The sequence below is a fragment of the Gekko japonicus genome, unplaced genomic scaffold (assembly GCF_001447785.1).
Source record: "Gekko japonicus isolate JY-2015 unplaced genomic scaffold, Gekko_japonicus_V1.1 scaffold176, whole genome shotgun sequence".
Lineage (NCBI taxonomy): Eukaryota > Metazoa > Chordata > Lepidosauria > Squamata > Gekkonidae > Gekko > Gekko japonicus.
The window spans coordinates 252794-274512 of NW_015160840.1; positions in this window are offsets into that span (position 1 = coordinate 252794).

A 21719-nucleotide genomic window follows, 5' to 3' on the forward strand; every position below is an offset into this window, starting at 1 on the left:
GCAAGCGCGCTCGATTCCTCGCTCTGCTGAGACTTCGCCTTCCCTTTTCCCTAAGGTCATGCAAACGAATGGTGGCAAATTATCCCATAGCAACTATGTGGCAGATAAAGGGGAAAGGTCAGCCCTCCGTATCATCAAATTTCTTAGATCTAAGGGGGGTAACTTCTCATCTGCCGCTCTTAAGCTCTTTAAAGCAAAGACCTTACCTCAGCTACTTTATGGGACATTTCTTGGTCCACCTGTATCTTGTTTTACTCCTCTCAAATGGGTTCAGTCAAAATTTCTGAGGGCAGTCCTGCAAGTTCCTAATTGTGTTTCAAATGTGGTGATATGTCTGGAAACAGGGTTAACAAAGGTAGCTGCTAGAATAGCACTCTCTACACTTTTTCTTTGACTTAATATAAATTTAAATCCTCAAGGCCTTCTTCCTTTAATGTTGGTTGACGACTTCCAATCTAGCTGCCTCAAAGCAGTTCAAGACAAGATCATGCAGCTTGGATTTTCCCCCTCAGCTCTCCTTCAGATGGGCGGTGACCTAGCTAGATGATCCTTGAGGCAGAGAGTAGATGATATTGAACGCCAGTCTGATATTTCAGGAGCGCCCAATTTTATAGTTGCATTCCATAAACACTATCTTCTTACCCCGGCCTCTTATTTGTACAGTCTGGATAATCTCAGTCAAAGAAGAGCTTTTACTCTAGCTAGACTTTCTGCTCTACTATCTGCAGTTCTAGATGGCAAATATCACAAACTTCCATGGGACTTTGTCCTTGTAATGGAGGTGAGATAGAGACGTTGGCACATGTTTTCCCCTGCTGCTCCTTTTATAATGAGATTCACACCATTTTTATTCTTCTGCTACTCAAACATTGCTCAGTTACTCCTGAATCCGGGATTATTAATATGCTTCTCTCTGATACAAATACAGAGATTACCTGGAAAGTTGCCAAATTTTGTTCTCAAGCAATTAAATTGCACTCTATTCGGATCTCTCATATTGATGCTGAGGCGATAGATTGTAATTTTAATAAATGTACTCTAGATTACATTTCACTGAAGTGGCATAATTTTTAATTTTTTAAATCCTTTATTATATGTATTATATGCAACAAGTTACACAATGTTAGATTATGTATATATATACACACACACATATATATACATATATATATATATATACACACATACACACACACACACACACACACACACACATGCTAGCAGTAAAGTCCATTGTAGAAGCAATACAACGAGCTCTAGAAAGATGTGATGCGTAACGAACGCATAGAAAGGTACAGAAGTGGAAATAAAGTCTCTCACACACAGCCAGGCTGCCTGGGGCTTTCCCCCCCTGTTCAAGACCCCTGAGGCCCAGCCAGGCCACCCGGGGCTCTCCCCCCTGTTCAAGACCCCTGCGGCCCAGCCAGGCCACCCTAGGGTTGCCAGTCTCCAGGTGGGGCCTGGGGATCTCCCGCTTTTACAACTGATCCCCAGCCGAAAGAGATCAGCTCCCCTGGAGAAAATGGCTGCTTTGGAGGGTGAACTCAATGGCATTGTACTGTGCTGAGGCCCCTCCCCGAACCCCGCCCTCTCCTGGCTCCACCCCCAAAGTCTCCAGGTATTTTCCAAACCAGACTTGGCAACCCTAGGCCACCCAGGGCTCTCCCACCCCCACATTCAAGGCCCCTGCGGCCTAGCCAGGCCAGCCTTGGCTCTCCCACCCCCACGGTCAAAGCCCCTGGTCGTTTTAACTGGAGATGCCAGGGACTGAACCTGGGACCTTCTGCATACCATGCAGATGCTCTACTGCTGAGCCACAGCCCCTCCCCTAAAAGCAGGCCTGTGACATGTTTGCTGGGCTGAGCTTGGAACCAGAATGAGAAGTCTTGAATGCTGGCAATCCCATTGCAGTGTCTTGTTTGTGAACCATGACACAACCTGGGAGAAGTTAGTGGTTGCACAGTTCAGCTGTGAATGAATAAACCCTAGATTAACCCATTTGATTAGCCTTGCATGTGTGTGTGTAACATTTACTGATAAGATAAACAATAACATGTTTTGGCAACATAATTTTACCCCAGTTTCAGAATTACAATTGCAATATACCTAAAAATGCATATGGTTAAGTTCCATCATGCAATTTAGAGTTTCTGCAATATGTATCAACATTCATAATATGCATTTATCCCAGGGTGTAGTATACATTCAGCTCGCACATGAATTCTGTGCCTTTATTTAGAGAGGTGGGGGGCAGACAGCCACATCACCACGTCCTAAATTCTTAGGCCTTCATCATCTCAAAATGCTTTTCTCAAACCTGGTTACACTTCGAGGAGAACAAGGAGGCAGAATCCGGAGATGGTAGAGTGTACCTTTTTGGGCTATAAGTAGAGAATGCTATCTTTGAATCATTTCCCACATTTTAGCCTTCGGGGTAGGGCAGGATATAAATCCAAAGATAAATAAATAAATAAATAAACCCAGCCTCTCAACAAGTAAATTGTGTGCCATCAAGCCTCAGTTGACTCAGGGCAATCCCATGATGTTCCATGTGATAGGGTTTTCATGGCAAGAGATGAACAGAGGTAGTTTGCCGCTACCTTTCTCCAGTCTTCTTTGGTGATTTTCCATCCAGGTGCTAACCGTAGCCAACCCGATTTAGCTTCTAAGCTCTGATGGGCTTGGATTAGTCTGGGCTATTCTGGCTGCTAAGTAAACTCTACCACAACAAAAAGAAATTCTCTGATCTGCCCCACTCTCTTCTGGGCTACTTTTATGCTTTCAGAACTGTGATCTTCTACCTGCAGTCTGAAGTGATGGAGATCATTCTATGAGTTCAGAACTCCACCATCTCATTCTACTGCATTTAGGCAGATCATGGAAGGGAGGAAGAGCGAGTCTCTTGTGGTCCTTTCTTATATGCCCAGGGTAATGCTGATTGCCACTTTGGGATCAGGAAGGAATTTTCCTCCAGGCCTGATTGGCCGAGGGATTCTAGAGATTTTTTATTTATTTTTTTGCTTTCCTCTGGGCATACAGGAGGGGTCAATGGGGGGGGTGGGAGTGGGAGATAGCTGTGAATTTCCTGTACTGTGCAGGGGGGTGGGTTAGATGACCCTTGGTACCCTTTCCAGCTCTATGTTTCTGTTTCTATGTACACTAGGCCTTGTAAGATTTAATTAAGCAACAGTTTGTTAGTTCAAAAAAAAAAAGTCCCCTGAGGTTTCCAGGTTCATTTTCAAATATCTATCAGTCCATTGATATGCAGCCAATTACTTTTTTAAAAAAAGAAAACCATGACTAGGTCTAGCATAACATACATGCTTTTTCACCCTTCCGAAATAAAAACTGTATCTTTTCAATCCATCTGAGAACAAAATGGTAGGAAGAAGGCTGTGCAGTAGACATAAATAGTGTTTATTGAAAATAAAGTAATAGGATGCCTCTGATATGTGAAGCATTAAATTATTTGTTAAGCTTAATTGTGAAATGGGCGTTTTGCATGAAAGAAAGCAGGACTATGAAGAGATAGCCTTGTCCTCAAAGCTGAACGCTGCCGTGGAAGACAGACTTCTCCCTGGAAATAAACAGCCACTTGGCATTTTGACAGAAGAAAATAAAGTTTGTATACCAACACTTGCTTCATAAAAGACAGAGTGCACGCCATGCTGGGAAGACGAGCTGGGGAAATAATATGTAGTGTTAATAATGGAAATAAAGTGACATCAATTTGTTGAAAAGAGTATTAATTTACAGACTGGCCATGAGCCACAGGTTGGCATGCCTCTGTTGTGTGAATAGAACTCGGAAAGAAAAGCAGCTGCTCTGCTTACTGCAGTGCCAAGGAAATGTGTTGTGTGCAATTGTGTCCATGGAACATTTCCATGAATCAAGAGAAGGAGGCTCCTTCAATTCCAGCCAAGTTCCAGAACAAATCCGAGTGGTTAGATGCACAGGATAGCTAGGGAGTTGGGGCAGGTAGCTAAATTCAGTGAAGGAGATCTGCATGTATAATAATAGCAGCATACACATGGAGTTTTATTTTTCTTTCTGCTTCAATACACTGCTTCCTTCATTCATAATCTATCCCATTTTTGTCCCACTCACCATCCCCTGATATATCCCACCATGCATGTTTCTCACCTCCTATCTCTTATCATCTCAACAATATTTATTTATTTAGGATATTTCTCATTCTTACTCCCCTCCACACACACACAAACACACTTTCAAGACCCAAGGTAGGTAATTACAATATGTAAAATGCAAAAAATAATCCATACTAAAATAATTAAAGCAGATCAACAGAAGAGAGGGACCAGAGCTCACATATGTAATCTTCAAGCCATCCCATAAGCTTTCTGAAATTGCTCTGCTTTACAGGCACAGTGGAAGTCCCTGGGGGTAGTTGCCTTCCTCACTGTTCATCCCAGCACCTAAAACTGAACCTGCAAACCAATAGGCAGCCACTGACAAAACTTTAGGACCAAAACAAGGTGATCTCAATGGTGGCTCCTGGTGGCAGTGGGCTGCCACACCTTTGCTCCAGCCAAATTTCTAAATAGTCTTCAAGGGGGCCCCCACAGGGAGAGTGTTACAGTAATCTAACCTTGAGATTACCATTGCATGTATCAGTGTGGCCAAATCAGTTGTCTGCAAAAACTGGAATAAGCTTTTTCTTTTGCTATCATACTTTTTTTTTCCTAACAGGAGTCTTGGATCCAATAGGACTCCTAAGCTTTTAGCTGTCTCCTGCAACAAAAGCCACATCCCTTCCATAGTGGGTAGAACTACTTACTGCAATCATCTGGCCACCCTGTGAGGTAGGGCTAGGCTGAGACAACAACTGGCCCAAGATTACCCAGAGCATTTCATGGCTGGGAGAATCTTGAACCCTGACCTCCCTACATATAGCCAATATTCCAACCATGACACCAAGCTAATGCTCTGATTATAGTTAGCATTCTTTTCTACATGGAAATTATGCCTGTGAGGGAAAATTGTAATATGTGGAGAGTGACCTTTGGATTAAACCTTGCTTATCCCCAAGAATTTTATTTTGTCTTTTCAACAACTCTGTTTGGAGTCAGGGCCAAAGAAAGGAATTTATGGTCCTCTTTCTTGTTTTCTTTGTTTTAAAGTCACTACCAACTATGTTTCATTCATATTCAGCATCGGCAAGGAAGTGCACTCCAGGCATCCAAACAATATACCCAGGTACCAGTTTGTGATTTGATTAACCAGCTTAATCCCATTAGAAACTGATCTTTTAAACAGCAGGAAAACTGCTGACAAAATGCCAACGGGAGCATTAAAATTCCATTCGTGGATAGAATTTAATATCACAATTAGCTGTGATGCTGCCTATGCATGGTAAATGTTTATTTTTATTTAGCTATCGATTTGCTATTTGAAAGAGAAAGCCAAAAAAGAGCCAGAAGATTACCCCCAAATGTCTGGTATCTGATTATGGAGATACAGAATTTATTTCATGAAGGCTGATTTATCAACATTTGGATATTTCTTCTTCTATGGCCCTTTCTTGCCAGCATTTCAGGGTTGGAATCAGGGATGGACGTCTTAGCTGAGGCACACTCTGAATGGCTAGAGTCCCCTAACCCTGATGCTCCTTTACTGCCATTTGGTCACCTGTCTCCTTATGTGAGATAGCAAACAGTGTCAGGAGCAAACTGAAGAGTTGTTCATCTGCTCTCTTGGCAGCCATGTGGACTGGTACACCCAGAGGAGCAAGGGAGAAAGTGATAGTAATAGTGTTGTGGTGTGTGTGGGGGGGGCAGTCCATCAAGGGATCTTGCTTGAAAGTCTACCAAAATGTGGAGCCAGCACTGCCACTAGGCTCCCCTTTCTCAAGAATTCTCAGAAACTGGAAATGTTTTTGCGCACTGACCAATAAGGATCTACTATAATAAGGAGTCACCTGCTTTGGTTCCCCGTTGGGGAGAAAGGCAGGCTATGCATGAAATAAATTAACATTGTCTAATGCTCTGTTCTTGACCTTGATGGCCCAGAGTAGCCCAATCTCATCAGATCTTGGAAGCTATGCAGGCCCTGGTTAGTACTTGGACAGGAGACCACGAAGAAAGTCTAGGATCACTACACAGAGGCAGGCAATGGCAAAACCACCTCTGAAGTTTCTTGCCTTGAAAACCCTACAGGGGTCACCATAAGCTGACTGTGACTTGACAATACTTTCCACCACCATGGCTGCACTAAAAAGTGCTATGCAGAAGGCCTGATTGGAAAACAAGGGTTTGGATCTTATCAAAAATTACTGCTGATGGAAGGATTTCCATGACTTTCTTGCCTCCACCCTCCCACTGCAGCCAAAATGCCCCCCATGTTGCTCCTGGTAGACAGGGGGCTCCGAGAAATAGCACCGGGGGGGGGGACTCAAAGGTCTTCAGAAGGAGGAACTCAGCAAAAATAGCCATCCCTTCCAGCTGTGGAAATGTTAGGTGAGATCCCACCCAGCTTATTGAAGGCACTGGACCTAAACAGCATAATAGAGAGAAAATGAACTGAATTATTAAGAATCCCGCCATTCTGCCATTATCTTATGACCACTTTACAAATTCAGATTGTGATTATTGTATGTATTTTATCTATTCTTTTTTATTCAGAATGAAATTATTTTGACTACTTTCCCCAAATTCCAGTGGATGGATTGAGTATACATGTGATATGATGTGACCTTTCTTTAAGTCTCCAGGGCTGCATAAGATAAACACCAGAAGGAGATCCTGATAGGCTTTTGTTGTTTTTAGAAATGTGAACAGACTGAGTTATTAGCATTTAAATTGTGCCATTTGAGCACTTGAAGCAACTTAGTGAATTCATGGTCAGAGACTTCCCAGCTCTTAGCCGTAATGCTATACCAGCTCTGACATTATACGTAACAACAAATTCCTGTGAGAAACATTTTATTGTGCGCATTTAAATAAATGGGACCAGATTAACACCATCCACTTGAAGGTATATTGGGATAAATGTGCCTATCTTCCTTGGTGCCTACAGAATTTACCTACTTCTCTATTGTAAACATGCTGACTTGCTGGGTGGAATGGAAGAAAATTACCTTAAGAAATTGTTTTGCCTCCTTCCCCACCTTCCCCCAATGCCTTAGATGCTTTTGCTGGTGCATCTGGACTATCATGCTTTGATAAACTCTGGGGAATAGAGTCCTCTTTCAAACATTCAGGCAGGGAAAAGACTATATTCCCCAAGGTGGACCAAGGCATGACATCAGAGGAATATTGGGGAAAGTATATGAGATGTAAAGGGCAGGCCGCAGGGAAGATGTCTACCAGCCATCACCTGACATCTGCCTCCCTGATAAGCCATGGCACAAGCAGCAGTAGCCCCATCACAATAAGTACATGGAGAGGAGAGAAGACAAACAGGTGAGAAAGAGAAGGAGGAGTAGGAATAGATGCACACATACAGAGGGGATGAAAAGAAAGAGGCAGGTTTCCTAATAGGAACAGTGAGAAACCAAAAAGAATTAATGTCACAATGGATGGAATGAAAAAAAGGAAGAAAGAAACACCCAGGAACAAAAATGAAATATAAATATCAACAAATGAAAATGCAAACAATTGCATTGGTCTGCCCAGAATGTTATTCAGAAGATTCAGTCATCTGTGCCTGAATGTATATATTTCATTGCTTATATTAAAATGCATTGTACTGTGACTGTCCTGTATTGTGAATACCCACGTTTTTAAAGAGAAAGGCAATACACACACACACACACACAAACATATATGCACACACATGCACACTATTCTTTGCAACCCATATTCCTCATACTGTACTCTATTCTGTTCCACCTACTAACCAGTCTACAATATCTATAGAACAGTCATTTGCTGCCCTCTTTTGGATCAATGACACGAACAGTATATGGAGTGAATGAGTCACATTCTCTTAGCTGACCAACTCCTCAAATTGTTAACCAGCACAGAGTACACAATGTAAGATGCATGTTTTTAGTCATGAATACGTCCCTCCCTGGACATAACAAATATCCTTCAGCTTCTCTTAAAAACTTAATATTCAGGAGTCACTGTAGTGGAAAGATGAAAGGTATGGTGTTCACCTATACTGTAAGGGAGCTCAGCCCTAGTCCAGGTGTCATTAATGCACTCCATGCTCCAACATCTATTCTAATACAGTTCTGTCCCTTTTTTCCTGCAAAGGGCAGAGCATCCACACCATTCACATGAACACATGAAGCTTCTTTATACTGAAACAGACCCTTGGTCCATCAAAATCAGTGTTGTCTATTCAGACTGGCTGTGGCTCTCCAGGGTCTCAGGCTGTGATCTTCCTGATCATTTACTACCCGGTCCTGCTAGCTGAAGGTGCTGAGGGTGGAACCTGGGACCTTCTACATGCCAAGTAGGTTCTCTACCACTAAGCAACAGCCCCCCCCCCTAAATTAGGCTAAGTTAGGCTAACAGGAAGTGCATGACTCAACATCTCCCAGTGAACATCATGACGGAGCCAGAATTTGGGTGTTTCTCCCATTTCCTAGCCCAGTATTCTCACTTCTGTACCATAAGGGCCTCAAAGGAAGGGCTTCAGTCATGCTGATAGCAGAACCCCAAGTCACTTTTTATGGTTGTTTAAAGGGAAACTGATGGAACCAGTAGGGCACACATTGTGTCTGCCAGCTTTCTGGGTGGGTAAGGTGTTCCACCCTTACTCCACCCTCTAGAATCAAGCGGGATCATACTTGCTTCAGTAAGAAAAGTGACATGCTTCTGCATGAAAAGTAGGTTGTCATGTTGGTCCATAACAAAATCCCAAACCAAAACCCATATAATGCTTTTTTATTGAGACCAACTAAAATACCGCAATACAGAATTCTCTAGGGTGGAAGTTAAAGGTGGAGGAGGGGGAGAAAAAGCTGCTTTCAGAGCAATCCTAAAAAGGTCAGCTCGGAGGTAAGTCCCATTTTATTCAAGGGGGCTTCATTCTGGGGAAGTGGTTTTATGATTGCAGCCTTCAGTGGCCAACTTCCAGGTGAGGCCTGGAAATCTCCCAGAATTACAACTCATCTCCAGATGTCAGAGAACAGTTCTCCTGGAGAAAATGACTTCTTTGGAGGGTGGACTTTATGGCATTATACCCCACTGAGGGTCCTCCTCTCCCCAACCCCACCCTTCTAAGACTCCTCCCCCCCAAAAAAAAAATTCTTGAGGGATTTTCCCAAACTGGAGTTGGTAACCCTAATCCACTGCAGGACATTAAAAGCTGACTTCAGTGGATTCAGGGTTTATTGGATTGTGCCCCTGGCGTGGGGAAAAGAAGTAAACATGGAACCCATCCAGCTAGGTAAAGCAAATAGTAAGTGATCAACAGTGTGATTTCCAAAAAAAGTTATACCCATTTAATCCCCATTGATATCTGTGGACCTGAAAGGTTTAACTCTTCTTAAGACTCCATTGCCAATGCCAGATAGAAAACACAAGCCCCTTAAAAGGCTGCAAAAAAAAAAAAAAACAGGAAAAAATAGGAACAAAGGGGAAAGAAACAAAGGGAAAACATAGCAGTGCTTATATCAACACAGTTCTGCAGACATTTATTTGTTTGTTTGTTTAAGACATTTATATGCTGCCTCTACCCAAATTTGGTTTCTGAGGCAGTGAACATCAAGGCGTTAAAACTTTGCAACAGAATTTAAAAGTATATACAAATATCTAAGAATACAATAAACATAAAAACAAACACAACCAGGGAAGAAGGCCCGTAAGAGTTTACTGAGCTAAGGATGCCAGCCGCCAGGTGGGACTGGGGATCCCCTGGAAGTACAGCTCATCTCTGCACTATAGAGATCAGTTCCCCTGGAAATGTGGATATTTAGGAGGATGGACTCCATGGCATTGTACCCCACTGAGTTGGGGTACCCCACTGTCCTCCCCAGGCTCCATCCCTAAATGTCCTGGACTTTCCCAGCCTGGATCTGGCTACCCTACCCCCACATCCCCAGCTGGTGGCCTGGGAGGACCTGGCAACTCTATACTGGGTGTACACCAAAGTAAACCCGAAAAGCCTTCACTTGCTGGTGGAAGCCAATGCCAGAGGGAAGGGTAGATGTATCTCCCTGGAGGAGATATTGTTGGTGGCTGTGTTAGGAGATAGTTCCATGATTTTGTATGTGATGCTGGGCTCAGGAAGTGCTGATGTCCTGCTGGGTCCTGCCTCTAACTCTGGGTTGACTTGACTAGTTTCAGAATGTTCTGCATCTAGTATAGGTCCAGCAGTATGCGGACACCATACTATCTCTATCCAGAAAAATTGCCAAAGAATTCAGGAAAGGTGCAGGGGAAGAGGGCAGAGGATGGAAATTGCCAGGGAGTAGGAGAAAGATTAGTAGGTTTGGGGAAAACGAGTCAGGCAATTGTGGATTTAAAAGAAAACTAAATGGTGCATTTTTAGAGCAACCTGAAGGGGTGACGATGGTGTGTCTTGGTTAGGTCAGGTATTTTGCTGAGAAGACATTTGCCAGAAAGAAAGTAGCAAGTTGGGGTTTTTTTAAGTCTCCACCTCTTAGGTGAATAAGCAGCTATTACAGTGGACGCAACCTGTAGATGCATCTAAAGCCAGCATGTGCTATGATTCCACACTTGTTCTAGGACACTCTCCTAGGCCCCACCCAACTATCAGAATATTTTCCTTGATGTGTTCACAACCCTGCTTGGCAGACAGAAAGGAATACTCTTTGAGCCATAGGAAATAATACAAAACATTAATTGTCAAAGGATTGCCTTTCCTGCCCTTGATCACCACTCTTCTGAATGTGAAATTTAAAAGCAAAAGACATTACACAAGCAATTTGTGTGTAGGGGTTGAAATACTGTTCTGGAATATAAACAGTAAGTCTCTTTGTATAAAAGCAGCAGGGAGAGAGGAAAAATCAACGTGAAGATCTGTTTGGGGCATTAGACAGAGAACAACAGTAATAAGTTAGGACACCAGCCAAGGACACTGTGATTAATATCAGCAGCTCAAATTGCCTATTAGACCATTTTGTGAGAGGCTGTTTTGAAAATGACTGCATTTCTAAATTAAGGAAATTGTGCCATGCAGGACAGATTGCTGAAGATAACATTATCATGTGCTTAAGGAAAGTCCGTTTAGCCCATTTAATAGTCACCATACACACAGGTTCAGCTGCACCCACAATCTGCTTGTTATGCTTGGGGAGGGGGACCCTGATCTACTTTGCTATTTTTAAAAATACCTGCCAGAATTGCCTAATCAGAAAACATGACCTATATTCTCTGCTTGTCATCCTAAACCGTTATTTGTATTTGATCCTCAGAATACATGTGTAAGACTTATTTGAATGTAGCATCCAGTTAATTTAAATAATAGTTGTTCACGATTTGCATTCAATAGCTTGGACTCAAAACACTGTGCAATTCGTGCCAAGTGGGGCTTTTGGACTTCCGGTTCTCAGAAAGCAGTGTATTTTCTATTTTATTATCAGGGTTTCTGTCAACTATGCAGGAGCAAACCTTTGCTTGTACCTACTAGTTGCAGACTGGCATACACTAGGGCTGTGATCATATGCACAATTAGACCCGACACAGGTGCAAATGCAGGGCGTATTTAAAGGGCGTGATCAGACAACAACATCTGGGAAGCACCTCGCAGCCATTGGCAACCCGTTCTGCTCCGCCGCAGAAGCGGAGTTAAAAGACACTGGGGAAAATCCAGTAGTTAATGGGTTGCAACAGGCCATGGATGGACTTTCCCATGTCTGATCACTCCAGCGCACTCTCATAGCATCGGGATGGTCTGATCAGGCCATCCTGACTCCGTGCCGTTGTTTCTTCCCCCCCCCTTCGCAGTATGCGCATCATCGCAAACTCCATAGGTAGCCTTCGGTGCAGAGGTGTGATTCATCGATCCCTCGGTTAAGTGCATGGGGGTGAAACGGCACAAAAAACCCTGACTCACTCGCAGTTGCATCTGATCACGCACTGAGGGACTGAGCCCACAGCTTCAAAGGGAGGTGTGATCATACAACTGCAAGTCAAATTCCTCTGGAGGAAATAGCCTCACTCCCCCCCCCATTTTTTCTGGCACGTGTGACCGCAACCAAACAGAGGCTATGACCTCTACCTAGCCTGACACAGCCTCCACAGAGAACAGCAGCAAATAATTTCTAGGGTCTGCTTGGATTTGAAACTTTAACCACTTTTATTGTTTTACATTTTCATTGTTTTATTTTGTAAGCCTCTCACATCGGGTTCTCTGGAGAGGTGGCAGAGAGGTTTTCTAAATCACAGAATCATAGAATCACAGAGTTGGAAGGGGCCATACAGGCCATCTAGTCCAACCCCCTGCACAATGCAGGATCGGCCTAGAGCATGATAAATACTAGATGGTGCGCAGATAGGAATAAGCAGACAGGAAGGCAATAGAGGCAGCCCAGGCTTTACCCCAAGCAATAGGCAACAGAGGATAGATGGAACACAATTTGTGGGGCAGTGATGCTGTGTATTCTTGGTGTTTGGGGAGCAACAGTGGGAGGACTTCTAAAGTTCTGGCCCCACTGGTGGACCTCCTGATGGCCCTTGGGTTTTGGCCACTCTGTGACACAGAGTGTTGTACTGGATGGGCTGTTTGCCTAATCCAACATGGCTTCTCTTATGTTCTTAGAGGATAATATAAACATCTTTTTTTTGTTGTTTCTGTTAGCTGGAAAGCGGGCAGATTTGTGGAGATGGGAAGGGTATCTCTTTTACAAATAAAAACAGAACATGCAAAGAATGGAGATAAATCCTGTCCCTCTGGTCCTTTATCCCCATCCTTATAGCAAAAATCAGCCAGGACTGGGAGGGGGAGTGAAAACCAACCAAGTGTGGCATGGTTGGGAGAGGGTTAACTGCCATTTTTGTTTTAAAATAGACCCCACTTGTGAAGATTCTGAGAAAAGAGGGAAAACTTACTGTCAAGCCAGTTCACTTCTATTAGACCTTCATGTACAAGTGAGAATTTCATACTGCTGTCCAAAGCAGAATTGTACCTTCTAAGTCCATTGACTACACTCTACTTAGGATCGCACTGTTAATTGTCTGTACAATTTATGATGGTTTCTTCTTTCTGCCTGAAATTCAACAGAGATGATTCTGTGGATGAACACATGGTGGTCATATCCTGAGGGAAGCCACTGATCTATTGATGTCAGCATTGTCTACTCTGACTCTCCAGGGTCTCTGTAAAAGGAAGCCAGTTTGGTGTAGTGGTTAGGAGCATGGACTCTAATCTTGGAGCAGGGTCAGCTCACTCACTAGGTGAACTAGGCGATCGCCTAGAGCGGGCCGGCCCTTAGGGGCGCCAAACTGCACCCAGCCCTGTACTCTGAGAGTTTCTTGATTATTTGTGTTTTTCATTCTTCCAAAAATGCATTTATTTTTGAAAAATTGTGGGCGTGGGGGGGCAGAAGGGATCCTCACCTAGGGTGCAAAATAAGCTGGGGCCGGCCCTGTCTGGGAGAGCTGGGTTTGATTCCCCAGTCCTCCACATGCAGCTGCTGGTGTGACCTTGGGTCAGTTATAAGTCCTTTCAGAGCTGTTCTCTAACTAGCAGTTCTCGAAAGAGCTCTCTCAGCCCCACCTAACTCACAGGGTGTCTGTTGTGGGGAGGGGAAGGGAAAGGAGATATAAGGTGCCATCAAGTTGTAGCAGACTTATGGAGACTCCATAGGGTTTTCAAGGCAAGAGATGAGCAGAGGAGGTTTTCCATTTTCTTCCTCTGTATAGCAATCCCAGCCTTCTTTGGTGGTCTCTCATCCAAGTACAAATCAGGGCCAACCCTGCTTATCTTCTGAGATCTGATAATGATTGGGCTAGCCTGCACTGTCCAGGTCTCGTCACCTACTACATAATTTTACCTGAAGATGTTGGGGGTTGAACTTGGGGCCTTCTGCATTTTTGCATTTTGTGTGTGTGTGTGCTGATGCCTGGAAGTTCTGGCGACCTCTGGCAACTCTTACTGGGGCATGAAGGATGTTCATAGAAGTGCCTTGATAGGCTGCCTCTGGCCTCCTGGCACTGGTATTCTCTGGAGGTCTCCCATCCAAATACTTTCCAGGGTCAGCCCTGCTTAGCTTCCAAGATCTGGCGAGATTGGGCTTGCCTGGGGTATCCAGGTCAGGGCAAAGCTGAGTTTTTAACACCAAGCCAGTATCCTTCCCTAAAAGGCATACCCCTTAAGAAAGAATCCAAACTGGCATAATGACTATAATAAAGAAACTTTTTTTAAAGTAAAGAACAAACAATACCCCTCATTCCTGTTAGCCCTCTAGTTTGAAATAAGACCCTCATTTGAAACGATTCACAGTATTAAAGGTCCTTCTTCATTTTAGGTCCTTCTTCGTTTTACAGGCTGCGTGCAGCACCTTAGATCTTTCCTTGCCATTCCCAGGTTGAGCCTTTTAGAAAGATGACATCCATTGTCTTTGAAAGAGACTCATGACCATTCGTTGCTTGATCATATGTATACTTAGTGTAAGCTGCATCTTACCCCCATGGATACTCAAGGGGGTTAGGATAATAGGGAAGACGGAGAAGAAAGAAAGGTGAACCACAGCTGTCAGCTATTTTATGCTCCATTCTGGTTTCCTTAAGGGGCTTCAAACTGTCACTATGATCAAAGGCTTGGCACTTAAGGCAGCCCCTCAGCAACCAAAGGAGAGCAACACTTATCTGTTTAGTATCTTCTCTATCAAAACCCATAATCTAGAGGTAGTGTATAACCTTCCTCTTAACAGCATTTCCATATTGGAAATAAAACATATTGGCAAATGTATGCCTTGTCACAAATATGCACTTTTCCTGCATCAGCAGACCCAGGCGATATGGAATTATCGCTCAATATAGCAAACAGCTACCATTTGTGCAGGGAGAGACTCAGTTCTTCAACTGCGCTCAGTGTGCAGGCAAAGGAAAATGTCACACCATCTTTGTGTTCCACTAATCTAGGAAATAGCCATTACCGGACATAAATCTGAACTGCATCTTTCCATCTTCACCATGTGCCTGCCTCTAGAAAGCTATCACTCAGCTAAGCCTGCTGTTTTGAGAATAGCACTGCTGCTACCTGATGGGACAGGTAGCAAAAGTTAGATACAATGCAGAGCAAAAAGTGTGTGTGTGGGGGGGAAATAGTCATAGCTGTATGAAAGATGCCTCTCATCCACAATTATTCCACTGTAAGCTTTCATTAACTTCTTCAGTGACAATTTGTGGGATACTCACTATGCTTCTATATAATATTTTATACCCAGAGAAGAGGCGAAGGAACAAGAAGCAATTGTGCAATGCACAGCATGTACTCGGGTGGTTGTTCAGTGGTAGAGCATCTGCTCGTTATGCAGAATGTCCATGGTTCAATCCCTATCATCTCCATTTACTAGGTCATGTGAAAAATTTCTGCCTGAGACCCTGGAGAGCCCCTGCCAGTCAGAGTAGACAATAGAGTGATGGTCTCACTCAATATATGGCAGCTTCACAAGCTTGGCATGAATCTGAGAAGCTTCACTGTGGCTTAACTCCTTTCTAAGTTAGTTCAGCTATGGGATCCGTGTAGCAATGCTGTACTTCTGGCTGTGTGGATTTACAGCACTAATAAATAGTCACAGTCAACTCCTTCATATCTACAATTGGAAGAAGAAGCACTTTCAAGTAAAGGGGGGGGGAAGGATCATGGACCCTGGTGTCATAAATCAGACTCCATTCTCAAACACTAGGTTGAGTCAGTCCCAGATGTGGCACATTCTGAAACGGTCACATACATCTCTCAAAGATCACAAGCACTCCGCAGGCATGCTTTTTAGGTGCGTTCATCTCTGCTGTAGGAGTGGGTTTTCTGTGCGCTCTCACCTGGAGCTCTCCTAGGTCCTGCAGAACATAGCCTCTCCTGAGTATCTATTCTTGACCAGGCTCCCTGGAACCTGATAGCATTTATTTATTTATTTATTTATTTATACTACCCTCTTTTCTTCCAAACAGGGACCCCAAATGGCTGACAACATCATTCTCCCCTCCTGCATTTTACCCTGTGAGATGGGTTAGGCTGAGAGCATGTGACTGGTTCTTAGCAGAATGTTTGGGTAGGATCCATCCCATGATAAGCAACAAGTGGTACTTTGATGTGGCTACGTATGATAACAGGGAGGGGATATAGCCTCCCTAATATATTATATAGCCTGATCTTGTCAGGTCTTGGAAGCTAAGTAGGATCAGTATTTAGAAGAAAGACCACTAAGATAGACTTCCCAGAGGAAAGCAGTGGCAAACCACCTCTGCTTCTCACATGCCTTGCAAGCCCCTTGCTGGGTTCACCATAACTTGGTTGCAACTTGACAGCACTCACGTACATACATATGATCATGTCTTTAACCCCTGAGTATATCAAATAAATAGAAATCTTGTAATACCTTAACAACTAACAACATTTTATTCTACTATAAGCTTTCATGAACTTCTTTAGTGGTAATGAGTCGATACTCACTAGGTTGTTATATAATCTGAGTATGTATGTTTGGGGGTAAAGATTTTCCGAAATGTTAGAAGGGCACCAGAATTTAAATTAGTGTTGGGATAACAATGTCCGCATAAAACTGAATTGCTTGGTCAGTAGAGTAGAGCAGTAGCTAAGAGAAAACTGACCTTAGATGATGTCTCAACCCCAGTTCTCCATATGAAACATATGAATAGTAATATGGAGCTACATTACAAGGTTGTTGTAATGATGAATGAGATAATTTGTGATGTGCTTTGAACACTTTCAAGTGTTATTCTTAAAGGGAACACACAGTACAAGTGTAAACATGACTTCAATGGGCTTCGAAAGGTATAATTCCACTTAAAAGTGCATTGATGGTCTTATATATCATGGTAGAGATAGTAGCTAACATCACCAGGTAAATAGGAAGTCTAAATGCCCTTGTATGGGATATTACCACATATCCTAAATAAAATGAAAAAAGTCATGGGGAGCAAGCTGCTTCTGGTTCCCTGATGCTTCTTTTGCTGAAAAAATAGTGATGGCCATTGACATTTCAAGAAATTGCTGCTCACACAGAGCGGGCCTCCTGCGCTTGTAAGGCAGTGACATTAGTGTCTCAGCTTGGCACTCCAATATAAAGAAGACATGCTATTGACATCTTTCCTTTGAAGTAAAGTCCTGAAGATTTAATTCTGTTGGATATTTAAAAAAAAAAAAAGAAGTCTCTGGCTGAATTGTCAGCCTTGCCCAGTACTTTGTAACTCCAAATATATGTGTGTATCTTCCTCACAAATCTAGTAACTCCCCAATGAAATCAAATAAAATACGCTAATTTATCGAGCACTCTTTCAGACCCATTTTGGTTCTTCCACTGTTTTGTATGTGCTTGTTAGAGTTAAGTGCCATGGAACTTCACAGCCTTTCCTCCTTGGCTTGTCTCTGTCAGGCTATGTTAGATGGGACGTGACAGAACTCGCCATAGAATTACAACACCACACAGCCCCATGGAACTTGGTGCATAAGTAAGTTCACTTAAGTGCTTCCTCCCCACGACCGATAAAGTTGAGTTAGGACCACCTGACATCATGAGTCAACTCAAATGAATGATTACATGACAGCATTAGCCACATCTGGGACTGACTCAACCTATTGGTTTTGAAAACAAATGCACCATTCGATAGGTAACTAGATTAGGCAAATAAACCTGTATGGGTAATCTGCTGTTCATGCTTGGAGGATGCATAGCTTAGGGGGCATAGCCTACCCAGAGCCCCCTCCCCAGATTTCTTTCACACCAGAGCAGGTTGATGTCTCAAAAACAAACATTAATTTGCCACCCAAGTCGAAATAACGAGACAAAAACAAGTGATGGATTTAAACCTTGGGCCACTTTATTAACTGACAACCTTAACTGAAAACCAATGGCAAGGGCAAACAGTTCTGTAGTATGGTCAAGGCCAGAGGACAAACACCCCTTCCTTAACTCCTTAAATAGGGCGAGCCACCCTTCCCCGGGCAGGAGCCATCAGCAGTGGCTCCCACCCAGCTGGCTAGCCATTGCAGGACAACCCCTAAGCCCAACCCCCGAGTCGCTAGGTTCAAAGGGAGGACCCATTGGGGTGGTCCCTAAGGCAGTCTGTTTTCCTCACCCCTTGCCGCTGGGCACAAAGGCTGTACTCACTAGACCCCTTTAACCCAAATAAATGGGTGTTAGCTGGTGCTCACCATACTGAAACCAATATACCACATAGAACCCTGCCATCGCCAAGGCCAAACCTCAGCTTAGGCCTTCGTGCCCACCGGGAGGCCCAAGGCCCCCCACAGCCCTTGCCATAGGTCATCCAGAAAGAAGTCCACGCCAAATTCAGACAGGTGGACCCCATCCTGTTGGTACAACTCAGCCCGCCCCGCATGAATGCTCGGGTGCGGAAGGAAAACTCCAATACCGCCCTCCAGAATCCTTTGCAACTCTCTGTTCACTTTTCTGCAGACCTTGTCAATGGCCAGGGGACTCAAAGCTCCCCGCCAAACCCGTCGAGGTACCATGGCCAACCAAACAATAAGGGCCCCAGGCCACCGCTTGCAGATTAATTGAAAATCAGCATGGGCTTGCAATACTAATGCCTTCCCTTGAACTAATCCTAAATCATTTCCCCCTAAATGTATAACTAGAGTCTTAGGTGGAGGGCCAACCATCTCGTGGAACAGCAAATGCAGAAGGCCCAACCACTGTAAACCTCGCCGGCCCTGCAACTCAGCGATGGCCCACTGGCTAAAGCCCAGTTGCGTACCAATCAAGGTCCATCTGGCACGGTGAGCCGCCCAAAAAACAAAACTGTGCCCACAGATTAAAGCCGCTTTCCTTTCCTGCCGGGCAACCAAACCTGAATCGAAAAGCACAATTAACCAAAGCATTATGACCCCACAGCCTCTCCTGAAGGGGTCCTTCATTGCCTATCCAGAGGGCATACATAAGCTTTGTAGACCCTCGAGCGCCATCTGCCCAGCCTCTGAATATCCCGGGCTGGGTATCCCATAGCTGCCGCTGTGGAAGCAGCGCCAATACGAAAGGAGTGAGTACAAAAATGCTTCCCTGTAAGACCCAACCTCTAATGCTCTAGCCGTGATGGACCAAAATTGGTGCTTTGTCAAGGGCAAGCCATTCTGGTGTTGGAAAAGCAAACCATCCCGCACGCCCCGCACCGCCAAATAGGAAGCTAAAGCCACCACAGGGCACAATTGCTTCTCGGCGCAAGCCCCCAGCTTAACCACCACTCCGCGCTGGCACTGGTCCGTTTTGGAGCGCCGCAAGGCAATTGAGGCCCCAACCGTGCTCAACTCCACATCCCAAACTTGCAGTGCCCTACCGGACGTATCCTTTTTAGATTGGGCAACCAATTCGCTGATCCAAAACGCCCCAAAGAATGCCACTAGGGCGGCGGCATGAAACAGAGAGGCCTCGAAAGCCGAAGAGCAAACCTCTTCCCAACAGGCTTGTAGGCCATGCAGAATCTCTGAAGAAATAGGCTGCCTTTGGTCAACTCTAACCCCCACCTCGCGTGACCAGCCCTCCAACATTTTGCGAATTTGAAAATCCCCCATGTAATCAGCCACCCCTTTAGCCTTGCTAGTGTATGCCACCACGGATAACAATCCCTTTATGGAAGAAATCACCAAAACCTTACCTTTGGACGCTGCACAAAAATGCAACAGATGGTCCACAGGAACAGGCCACAAGTTGCGATACCCTACCTCCTGTCTAAAGTCCGCAAACTGAGCAACTGCCCAATCATAAGCCCTCTTGGTGTTTGGTGCTAAGGCTAGTCCTATTGCCCTTTGTACTTCAGCCTTCCAACCAACCACAGCCCGGCGGGAGCCTGCACTGGCCGAGAGTCGGCATCCGGGGCCAGCTGATGGAACCTCTCCATCTGTTTACGAGAGAGAGCATCAGCCACCCCATTGTCAACCCTCGGCATGTACCTGGCATAAAACAAGATGTTGAGCTGGAGGCAACGAAGCGTGAAAGCCCGGACAAGGAGGAGTTGATGACCTATACAACCGCAAGGTTGTCGCACCAAAAATGCACCATATGGTTAGCAGACTCGGTTCCCCATAGGTGAACTGCAACTAAAATAGGAAAAAATTCCAAAAAAGTCAAATACACTGTCAATCCCTCCTCAACCCAGGATGCTGGCCACTCCTCAGCACACCAGCTTCCGCGGAAGTAAACCCCGAAACCTGCAGATCCTGCCACATCCAAGTGGACTTGAAGTTCTGCCTCCAGCCTGAGATCTTCCCTCCAAAAAGAGATGCCATTGAAAGTAGCCAAGAACTCCAACCACATCTCTAAGTCCTGTCGGATACCAGCAGTAATCCGTATTCTATGATGAGGGAGATGCAACCCAGCCATTGCATCGCACAATCGGTGCAAAAAGGCCCGCCCAGGCGCCACTACTTCACAGGCAAAATTCAGATGGCCCACCAACTGCTGCATCTCCCGCAAAGTGGCCTTTTTCTTAATCAGGAACCCTTGAAGGTGGCTGCACAGGTCCACCAGTTTACTAACCGGCAGCCGAGAAGCCTGTGTCACTGAATCCAACTCCACACCCAAAAATGTGAGCACCTGCACTGGACCCTCAGTCTTTTCACGTGCCAGGCGCACACCCAGCTCACCTGCCAGTTCCATAAAAGATTCTAGCAGCCACTTGCACTGTCGTGACCCTCGGGGACCCACAAACAAAAAATCATCTAAGCTCTCTAACAGCCCACTCCAAAAATGAACTAAAGTGCTCAAAAGTGGCACATGAAATGGAACAACCCATGAGCAATGCTCTATCTAAATAAAACTGACCTTCAAAGCAGAAACCCATGAGTTCAAAATCCTCCAGATTCACTGGGAGGAGGCGAAATGCTGACTTGATGTCGCATTTACATGACAGTATTAGCCACATCTGGTGTCGCATTTAGCCATCTCCGCACCTTGGCCACAGCAGCGCACGAGATGCACCGCCTGGTCAAAGGACATTTACCAGACTGAACACAAATCCTTGGGGATGACATTGACTGAGCCACCCCTCAGGTAGGACAAGTGATGGATCAACCAAAACTCCCCGGGTGCTTTCTTGGGCACAATACCTAAGGGGGAAACGTGAAGGTTGGGAACTGGGGGGGAAGGAAAAGGTCCAAGGACACGCCCCTCCCATAGTTCTTTCTCAATCTTACCCCTAACTACATGTTCCATGCCATGCACTGAACGAAGATTACGTGCCATGAAAGGCACCCGGTCTCCCTGAAAAGGTATACGGAAACCTGAAGAAAATCCCTCTAACAAATACAAACTGTCAACCCGTCGGGGATAAGTGCGCAACAGCTTCCTAAGGACTTTCAACCTTATGGGTGTTGGCCCCCTTTCCATGCTCTGGCCTTGGACCACCGCCTTCAGGCCTCCTGCACCCCCAGCGGGGCTTTTCCCGGTAGCAGGTAGAGAAGGGGGTGTGGGCCAGTGCACAAGGGGCACATGCTTATATTGACATGCTTTTCTGTTGCACACCCCCTGAGCCCTAAACTCCCAACAAATCTGGCAGGGTTGAACCGCCCACCCTGCCAACGGGCGGGGACTGAAAGGAGCTGATACACGCTCTACCCGATGGCCACTGTGTGAGCGATCCCCA